Source organism: Penaeus monodon, chromosome 35 (genome assembly GCF_015228065.2).
Source record: "Penaeus monodon isolate SGIC_2016 chromosome 35, NSTDA_Pmon_1, whole genome shotgun sequence".
Lineage (NCBI taxonomy): Eukaryota > Metazoa > Arthropoda > Malacostraca > Decapoda > Penaeidae > Penaeus > Penaeus monodon.
The window spans coordinates 35,234,270-35,244,269 of NC_051420.1; the positions used below are offsets into that span (position 1 = coordinate 35,234,270).

The 10,000-nt window shown below is 40.6% G+C and overlaps 1 long non-coding RNA gene across 1 annotated transcript in view; it reads right to left on the reverse strand.

Moving 5' to 3' along the window:
- Positions 1-8,779: 8,779 nt before the first annotated feature.
- The window catches only part of LOC119595170, a 4,993-nt gene continuing 3,772 nt past the window's right edge, over positions 8,780-10,000 (reverse strand). The window contains exon 2 of the long non-coding RNA XR_005230689.1: positions 8,780-9,786. This is a non-coding gene — a long non-coding RNA (uncharacterized LOC119595170). The remainder of the gene's footprint in view (positions 9,787-10,000) is intronic.

Below are 10,000 nucleotides of genomic sequence, written 5' to 3' on the forward strand. Positions count from 1 at the left end.
AAATTTAAAATTGCTAATTTTTTTTGCAAACATAAGTGAGTTGGTTTTTTATGCTTTTATCATTAATTGTAACTCTTTACATATTATAAAACTGAACTAGGCTTTTTTGTTTTTGGGGGGTAATTTTCCAGTAACTGCTGTTACTACTTTTTAAACTGCATGTATTTTTCTTACTTTTTTTTTTTTTTTGTACATTCTCACTCATTACTTCATTTTTAGTGGCCATCTTATCAATAAGGGAATATAATACTGGGGTGATCTTCAAGCAGTCTGTCGCTCTTTGTACCGTGATATTTTGCAGGATTCTTTTTTTTTCAGCAAACATTATAATACCATATTAAATTGGGTTTATGGAAATATCACAGAATTTCACATCTGACTCTCTATTTGCTTTCTGACCTTTACAGCTGATTTTGTCAAATGCATATTTTTTCTCTATGAAAGCTAATTTAATATAGAAGTAAAGCACTTCAAGCACATCTCTTGTTGAGCAGTTTGATCTAAAGCCTGTTAATATCTTCATTGTTTATGGTTTGTTTCCAGCCACCAGTTTAGTCTTTTGGTTATTATGCTTCCAAAAGGTTTTCCTTTACATTCTGCTTATGAAACTGTGATTTTGTGCCTGCACAGTTAATGATTTTATTTACTGAAAAATTTCTCTTGCATTAACATCTATGGTCATTAGCAGTGTATTCAAAATATGGCAACAGGGGAAAAGACCCTGGGTAAGGAAGTTTTTTGGTTAATGGATGATGTTTGTGGATTCCCAGAATGGTTAATGGTTAAAACAAAAATGCTAGACATCAAAGGTCATATGGCATTATGATAAAGTATCATGGCAAAAAGGGCAAAAATGAGTTAATGATTAGGATAAATGGACAGAAGGGGATGAGAAAGAAAAGGAAAAGGAAAGGGGGAGAAGAAAAGACCTAGCAAAATTAGTTGAGGTGAGGGCTGCGGTCCTAGACAGGAGTGATCCCCTACACTGGGTCTCAGCCTCCATCTCCTAAGTCCCCATGACAACAACAGTTGGGCAGAGGAGTGTCTGCACTGTTGGGTTTACTAACCAGTTTTTAAAGTGAATGGAGTATTTTCCATTTAACCAATAATAATTGAAAATTTATCTATTTATTGAAAAAGTCTAACGCACCAACATCTACGGTCATTAGCAGTATATTCAAAACATAGTGATAGTATGAGGCTTGGGGCAAAGCTCCCAGGTAAGAAAAAGCTATGTGACATCAAAGGTCATATGGCACCATGGTAAATTAGAGAACCAAAAATGAGCAGGGTATAGTTATAGGCTGAACGGTACTAGAGAGTGGAAAAGGGTAGAGAGGGGAAGCTGATGAGGTACAGCATGAGGTAATGGTTGTTAGGAGGGAAGGAGTTAAGGGAGTAGGAAGCATTATGATAAAGTTATATGGGGAAAACAGCAAAAATGAGTTTAACAATTAGGATAAGTGGACAGAACACGGGGATGAAGAAAAGGAAAGGAGGAGAATAAAAGACCATGCAAAACTAATTGAGGTGAGGGCTGAGGACCAAAGTAGGGGTGATCCCCTATATATATATATATATATATATATATATATATATATATATATATATATATATATAGTATATTCAGTATATATATATATATTATATATATATTTATATATATATTTTTTTTTTATTTTTTTTTTTTTTTTTTTTTTTTTTTTGTTTTTGATGTGGGGTTGCTTTTAAAAATTATAAGGATTTATCTGGTTGTAATAGGTTAATGTTAATGATATAAAAGCATAATATAAATGTGCTAGAAATCTAAGTTATGCAGCATTATAGTATATTTTTTAGATTTTTTTTTTTTATTTTTTGTCTAAGTTTTTTGGTGGGGTGTTTAAAAGTTTAGGGTTTCTGGTGTGGTTAAGGTTAATGTAAGCAAGAAAGGGAAACTAGGTATGCGTTGTTGAGGGAAGGGGGTTGAGTAGGTGTTGAAGCTGGCAAAGGAATGGTGAGTGAAGGTGGGTCGGGTTGGGAAGGAGTTTGATTAGATGAAGGATTGTTGCGTTTGAGGAAAGGAATGGTTTTGAAGAGAAAGTGTGGGTTTTGTAAGGATGTTGAAGGTTGGGGGGTCGGTGAAGGGGGATAGGGGGGGGAAAAGCAAGGTAGGGGTTGTTTCAAAACGGGGGATGACTAGGAGGTGGGATGAAAGGGGAAAATACAAAAGGGAAAACTAGGGGGGATCAGAGGTACTCGATAGGAGGTTTTAGAGGGGTGGGGCCAATGCGTAAGCGGGCAAGGGGGGTCTCCCGTCTGCCCGATGAAATGGAGTGCCCAGGGATTGTTTGTTTTACGAATAATTATTAGTGCGGAGGTTTTGAAAAAAAAGATTTGCCATGGGGTTATACAAAAAGGGTTTTAAAAGTGGGGGAAAAAACCGTGGCGGGGATACGTGAGAAGCGGGTTGGATGATGTGGACATAGCGCGGGCGTGCTAGTGTATTGCCGTTCATGGGGGGGGATTCCAACAGGCTGGGCCCAGAAAAATTTGATTTTTTTATGGCGGGGGGCGGGTAGAACAACCAGGTCTGGATCTTACAAACAAGGGGGTTGGGGTGTGTTTTTGACTTATGAGATTTAAGGTTACAGAGTCAGTAAAAATTTAAAAGAGGAAGAGGAGAGTGAGTATGTTTTTTAGAGAAAAAAAGGATGCATACATTTCTGTAGAAAAAGGACACGGATTCAGGGGAAAAGGGAATTTTGAATGTACAGTGGGAAGATTACTGAAAAACAGCCCCGGGAAGGTGGATTTGGACCCAGCAGTATATCGGAATACTAGAGGAATGATGGAGACTGGTAAAGGAAATGTGGAAAAGGATAGTAGGGGGGAATTTTTTTTTTTGGTGTGTCGGGAAAAAAAAAAGGCAAAAGGGGGTAGGTTTTTTAAGCCATGGAGGATTGAAGGACAGAGAACGGGAGGGGTTGGAGATGAGAAAAGGGGGAAATGGGAGAGGAGGGTATCCATGCGAGTGGAAAAAGGGAGTAGGAAACATGAGAGAACTAAGTAGAAGTGGGGATTGGGGATAGTATTTTTGTGGGGGAATTTTGGGGGAACGAACAAGCTCGGGGAGAAAGGGGCACGACGTCGAGATAGAGTGTACCCTGATTCTTTCGGGCTCTCAACGGGGCGAGGACAAAAGGGCGCCTGGCAAAGCAAGACCCAGGAGGATTGTATAAAGATGGGCAAGGAGAGAAAGTTGAGGCAGAGGAGTAGATAGGCTCCTAATCAAGATGGAGGGGACAAAGTAAATGAAGATGAAGGAGTTTTTTGCGATCTGAGCCCGAAAAGGGGGTAGAGTTTTTAAGTTCAAAGGGCAGGGGAGATTTTTTTAATGGTAGAAATGGTCGCCTGGACTTTGGGGAGTAAAAAATAAACCCCTGGGAAATTTTCCAGAGGAAGGGTTTTGGGAGGGGTGCCATATAGGAAGAGTGGGGGTAGGGGTCCTAAGTGAGCGAAGAAAAAGGATGGAAAAAGTTTTAGAGGAGAAAAGCGGAAGCCATTTTTTGTGGCCGGAAGAAACTGATGAGATTGCAGATTGAAAAATTTGGTGGGGTTTTTGGTAGGAGTGAAGGGGTTTAAGAGGTTTAAAATCATAAAAACTTTAAGTGATGCCCGGGCTCCGATGGAAAAACTGAGACAATTCTTTAAACAGAAAAAGGAAAAAAAGGGGTACTGAGACATCCCTTTGGGGGGACCCCTTTCGTTTGAGGAAAGAAGAGACGTGCAAAGGCTTTTTGACCTGAAAGGGGTTGGGAGAGGAAGGACTTATGAAGACCCCCATGTTTCCACGTTGCCTAAGAGGAAAAATTACGTATATATGCTTTTTCTAGATCAAAAAATATGCTAGACGGTTCAGGGCGTGAAAATGCAGATGTAATATATGTCTCAAAAGGAAAGGGGGTCAGCTGTGCTTCGGGGCAGGCGAAACCAAATTGGGAGGGAGAGAGAAGATTGTGAATTCAAATCCACTTTAAGGGAATTTCCCCTTTCGCCCAACATTTTCACAAGCGCAGTTTAGTGCGAGGGGGCAAAGCTTGAGGGGGGTCCCCGATTTTTTGGGTTTTCAAAAGGGAAGGATAAGGCTTCCCCCAATTGAAGGAAAATTTTCCTGATTCCAATGGGGTTGAAAATTTTAATTTGGAAAGGAAAGGAGGAAGATGGAGTTCCCGGGGAGCAACGGTAGTGAATCCCGTCGGGGCCTTATGGGTTTTGCGGAGATTGGGGCAAATGATTTCGGGGAAAGAAAATGGAGCATATAGGACTCAGCTGGGTGGGTAAAGGGTTGGGGTTTATTAAACGACTTGGAGAGGATCAAAATAGGGTATCTCGAATATGGAGGCGGGGGCAGGAGGGGAGGGAGTTTCCCTATAGTTAGGGATCGGCGCCCACATTTGAGATAGATTAGAGGAGTAATTGATGAAACATTTTTTCCAGCTTTTTGTTTTACTATTCCGGAGTACGACAAAGATAGCAGATCTTTTTTAAAGGAGAAAAGGGGTGATAGTTGTTTTGGGTACCTTTTTTGTAGCGGTAACTTTTCCCAGCTGCAGTTTTAAGAAAAGTCTTTAGTCAATCAGAATTCCACCAGGAACCATTGGAGGTTAGGGTCTTGGGGTCGGGGGATAGCTGTATGGCGCTCTTAAGACGTTTTTGTGAAAACACTGTATCATTTTTGAAAAGGAGGTTTAGGGAGGGGGAGGGTTGAATAAGAGAGTGAATGAAATAGCCAGTCGGGTCTATCAAAGCACCGCGTGGGGAGCTAGGAAGTGGTACGTAGAAGTGGGGAAAGGGGAAAAGGGAAATGGTCACTATAGGGGGAATGGTCTAAAACTGCCAGTGGAAAAAAAATGAAAAAGAAGGGGAGCTAGAGAGAGGTCAATGCATGAAAAAATTTCGTGCTGTATCAAAATGGTGGGGCGTTTGAATTTAAATATTGAGGTCGCGTTTGGGGAGGAAGCGCTCAGAGATCGGGCCCCGGGGTTTTTTGATAGAATCACCCCCGAGAGTGGGTGCGTTAAAATCCCAAAATAAGGGAAAAGGGGGTTGAAGTTTTGGGAAAAAGATTTCAAAAACAACAAAGTAAAGGGGTGGGAAGGGAAAGTAGACTGAAATCCTGTGATCCAACGTGAAGGAAGAACGAATACTGTGCAAGACATTTGGTTTTAAAAGGGGGGTGTGACATAAGGTGTTTTTTGATTTATAAGTTGGAGAACATAAAGGGGAAAGTGGGGAAGGGCAAAAGATAATTGGGGATTGGAATTGGAGGGTGTGTAAGAAAGGGCTCTTGAAGGCATACATAGTGGGTTTTAAAAGGAAAGGGTAGCGAAGGTCAGGTCGTGGAGCGGAAACCGCGAATATTCAATGAAAGGATGTTATACTTTACGTAAATTGTATCTGTTTGGGGGTTTTTGGGGGGAAGCAGCTAGAGGGGGGGGAAAGGATTTTAGAGGTCTGAAAGGGAAGGTATAAGAGTTTGTTCTAAGGAGGGGGATTAGGAGACGGGGGGTCTGAGGAAGGGGATATTGTGACATAAGGGATTACGTGTGTACCAGGAGGGAGTGGAAGGGATAAGGGGGGTGGTGGGAGGGTTTAAAGTGGGCGGGGTTTGGGGTCGGGGGGGGTGAGCTGTGTTGGGGGGGGGTAGGAGGAAGGGGGTGGGGATATCGTTTGGGGAGGTGGATATCGCGTTTCTTTGGGGTGTGGAAGGAGCGTGTAAAATTTTGGGGGTTGATGTCAGTTTTTATTAAATAAACTTGAATATTTTAAAGTTTTTTTCTAGTTGGTTCGGGAGTTTTGGGGGGTAAGGATTTCTTGGAGGGGGGGAAGAGAGGATGGGGTCTCAACTGGGGGAAAGGTGGAGGATTTTGGGAGGGGGGAAGGGGGGGAAACGTTTGTTCTGTCGTTACGGGAGTGCGAGGGGGAGAGGGGAAGGGTTGGGGTTGTATGGTGATTGGGGTATCGTAGTAGAGATTGGGGTGTCAGGAAGGATGGCAAAAAATTTGGGGAGGAAAGGAGGGTGAAGGGGGGATTAGATGTACGGGGGTGGGTTTTGGAGAATTGGTAGAAGTGCAGTATACTGGAGTAAGGGGTAAGAGAGAAAAACCAAATCGACGGTTTGGGCTGGCTTCCGTAGTGTGAGTCCAAGTTTGAATCTGAGATTCTACCTCGCTCAAATTTTTAGGTGGGCAGCCCCTATAAAATACATTAGGGGGGCCCCCACAGTTGCACATGTGCGTGTTTGCAGACAGTTAGATCAGGGATGGCAGGTTGGGGGACAAGTGGGGATCTGGCTGTGGGAAAGGAATGTTTTGGGTGGGTGTCCTAGACGCTAACAATTTTTGGGACTGACGTGGGGGGAGGTTTGGGATGGACGAACAGGGGGGATTCTCCTCCTATGTAGATGTTAAAGGGGGAAAGGTCATGTCTACAGAAGGGAATTTTTACTTATTTGTGGGTTTCTTTCGGAAACCCCTTTGGGGGAAAAGGGTGCATTTTACTGATGTTTATCACAGTCTGTGAGACAGGCAAGTAGGGCTTCTCCACAACTACCAATCTTTTTCATAGATTGGGCAAATTTTTGGGGATTGAAAGTTCCCGGGGCAAATATTGAGGGTTGGGTGGGTTCTGCAAAGGGGGGGTTTCCCTATAGGGCGTTAGTTTTGTTAATGCTATAGCTTGGTTTTTTGGATGTTACGAACAACGGGGGCGGTCGGGGCGCTACGGAAAGAGATTTTCCTACTTGTTTTTTGGGGACATTTTGGAAGAGAAGGGGGTTGTCAAGGGAGGGAGCTTGGGAGGGATCACGAAAAACCGGTCCCATTTGGGTGCGCTAAAGAGAGATTCAAGATTGGTAGAGTAGGGTAGTAGAGGGGGGGGGGGCCCTGACGAAGAGGAGTAGTGTTGAGGGAGGAGTGTTATGGAGAGGGGGCAATAAGGCTGTAAGGTATTAAAAAGGAGGATGGGGGGGTTTATGTGGGGGTTTTTGGGGTTAGAGGTGTGAAATTGAGCATGATGGAGAGTGGAAATGTTCCTTAAGGGTTGATTTTTGGCTACTGTACTAGAGGCATTGATGAGGGGGTATTATTGCAGTTTGGAACCGTGGCAAAGGAGAGTGGGGTCAGGGAAACGGGTGGTTTTAAAAACTTTGGGGTATTTGATAAAGGGGCAAGCTCTCACACCCTTTGGAGGTGGATAGAGAAGGGTTTGGTGAAGGGACAGAAAGAAAAGGGTGGGAAGGAAAAAAGAACCATGCAAATTTTGATCGAGGGCTGAGCCCCAAAGGTGGGGGGAGTTCCCCATCTTGGTCCCTCTCCGCCTCCTAAGCCCCCCAGACAACAACGGGGCGGGGTTTGGGGGGGGGTTGGTTTTTAAAGCTTGTCTTTTTTTTTTTTTTTTTTTTTTAAAACGATTTTCCCTTCACTATTAAAATCTTTAATTTCTGCTTTTGGGGGTAAACTTTTTTAACTATCATTTTTAAAATTATTTTTTTGGGTATTAAATTTACTGTTCATTTCCGGACCCGTTGATGTTATTCAGAAAAGGGTGTTAAAAACTCTTTTTTCCTCATTTTTTTATATGAAAATTCCAAAGTTTTTTTCTGTCCTTAAAAACTAGTCATGATAAAATTTTTCCCAAATTTTCCCCTGTTTCCTATTTATGACTTTCTTGATTTGACTTGCTTTTTAGTTTTTTTTAATGTTTTTTTTATATTTGGTTTTTCCTTCTTCATTAATGCCTTTTTCTTGGGTTTTATTTTATGTTTTTATTCCATCACATTTTTTTTCCTAAATAACATTGTCAAAAAAAATTACCTTTTACCCTTTTTTTTATTATTTACTTACTTTTTCCCTTTTTTTTTATGTTACTGATATTTGTCTGTTATCCATTCCCTCTTTTTTGGGGTTTTAATGGGCTTGCGGAAATTCTAATTTTCATTTTGGGCTGGCTTTTCATTGGGTGCTGGTCACTTCTTAGTTTTTAAAAATAATTTCTAAGTCAATTGGAACCCTTTCCTGCTTTGGGCTCTCTGGTTTTTCTGACTAAAGTTTTGTAGTATTCAGCTGCTTTATTTACCCAAAAGACTTATTCAAATATTCAAAATATTACTTGCTTTCATAATCTAATTTGGGGGGTCCTAAAGGGTGGAATCCTGTTAAATATATTTTTTTTTCCAAATTGGTGTTTTTTTATCTATTGAAATTTTTCTGAAATGTCAACATCTATGGTCACTTAGTGGCATATTCAAAATATAGTGATGGGGTGGGGCTTGGAAGCAAAGCCCACGGCTAATAAGCATTTTTGGGTTCGTTTGGTGATGTTTGAGGATTTCCAGAATGGTCAAAACAAACAAATGTGCCAGAGAAAGGTCACACAGCATTATGATAAAGTACTGTGGCAAAAAGGGGTAAAAATGAGTTAAAAATTAAGATAAGCGGACAAAAAAAGGGATGAAGAGAAGGAAAAGGAAAGAAAAGACCAAGCAAAATTAGTTAAGGCAAGTGCTGTGTGTTGTTTGTATTATCCTCCGAGTGTTGGTAATTTCCCATATTGAGTTGCTGTTATTGTTGCTGCTGCTATTTTTCTGTTTGTGTGTATCTGGTTTTAACTGTTGTAAATGCTTCTTAATTTCAATGCTGTTTGGCATTGCATTGTTTTTATTGATTTCTGTACTTTTATGTGAATATGATATTTTTGTCATATGCCGTGGGGTTTCCAGCACAAGAAAAGCAATGAGGAGGATTTTAAGTCTTTATAAACCATTTGGCTGTAGTTGCTTTATCTCCTACTTTTACAGGACATGATACCATGACTATGCAAGGTATTTGAAGCATTATGAGAAGGGAAATATATTCTGGAAAACTAGATATGAAGTGTGACCTGTTGTTATTTTGTTGGGTAGAGGATTTTTTAATATTATTCTCAGTGACTTGACTTCTATTTCTTTACAGATTTTATTGTCAGTTGTACTTGTCTCTTTAAATGTGGGAACCTGGTTCCCTGATCATTTCCACTTGATTTCAATGAAGCAAGGTTTTTTGCACTGCACTTCCCAGTCAACAAGATTTTCTTTGATTTAACTCAAAGGCCCTACCCTCTTTAAATCAGTCACTACATACCTTAATGCCTTTCCATCCCCATAGATGCTCAGGGAATTTTGCATTATGTATTTCTATTAGCTTGATTTATTCAGTGCTTCAGTTATTTTTAGTTGTTTATGGAAGCCTGAAGTGAGTGACTGATAAATGTAAATGTACTACATTCTCTCGCAGGGTACCTTGTGTCTGATGTGAAGATTTGGGATTCCATGGGCTGTCTGTCAGTTTCTTCATTTCCTGCTTGTCTGGAGTATGGGTAATCTTCACTGTTGCTGTCTCTACGTCTGATGCTCGTCTGCTGTTTGTAATTCCTTACATGCTTGGACCAGGCACATCACTTGGATCTAGTTCAAGAACTGAGTTCATCCCTTATTAAACAAGAGCTCATGTGAACTGTTTACTCTGTGATGGTTTGTAGTCCTCAGGTGCTGAACAGAAAATGATTTTCATCTGCTGGCAATTTTCTGGAAAAAGACCTTCTTTTATAGGGTTTTAGATTCTGAAGTCTATATCCCATGGATCTATGTTTCTTGATTCTTCTTTTGTTGTTGGAGATTTTGTATTATATCTATTTGTTTTGAACTTTGTAGGAAGATCTTCATATTTCTTAGTATGTAGAACCTCTTAGCTGGTGAGTATTCTGCTCCTGTTAATAAGAGAAATATGTTTGGATTATAAATCTTTATTGTCTATAATGCATCAAATAATTTCAATTTAGTGCCTAATGGTAAATATATAAATGTGCTAGACATCAAAGATCATATAACAATATTGTAAAGTATTGTGCAGGAAGGGGTGAAAATGATTTATTATGCTATATGAAAAGTCATACAGACCTATAGTATAGCGTCTAGGGTTGT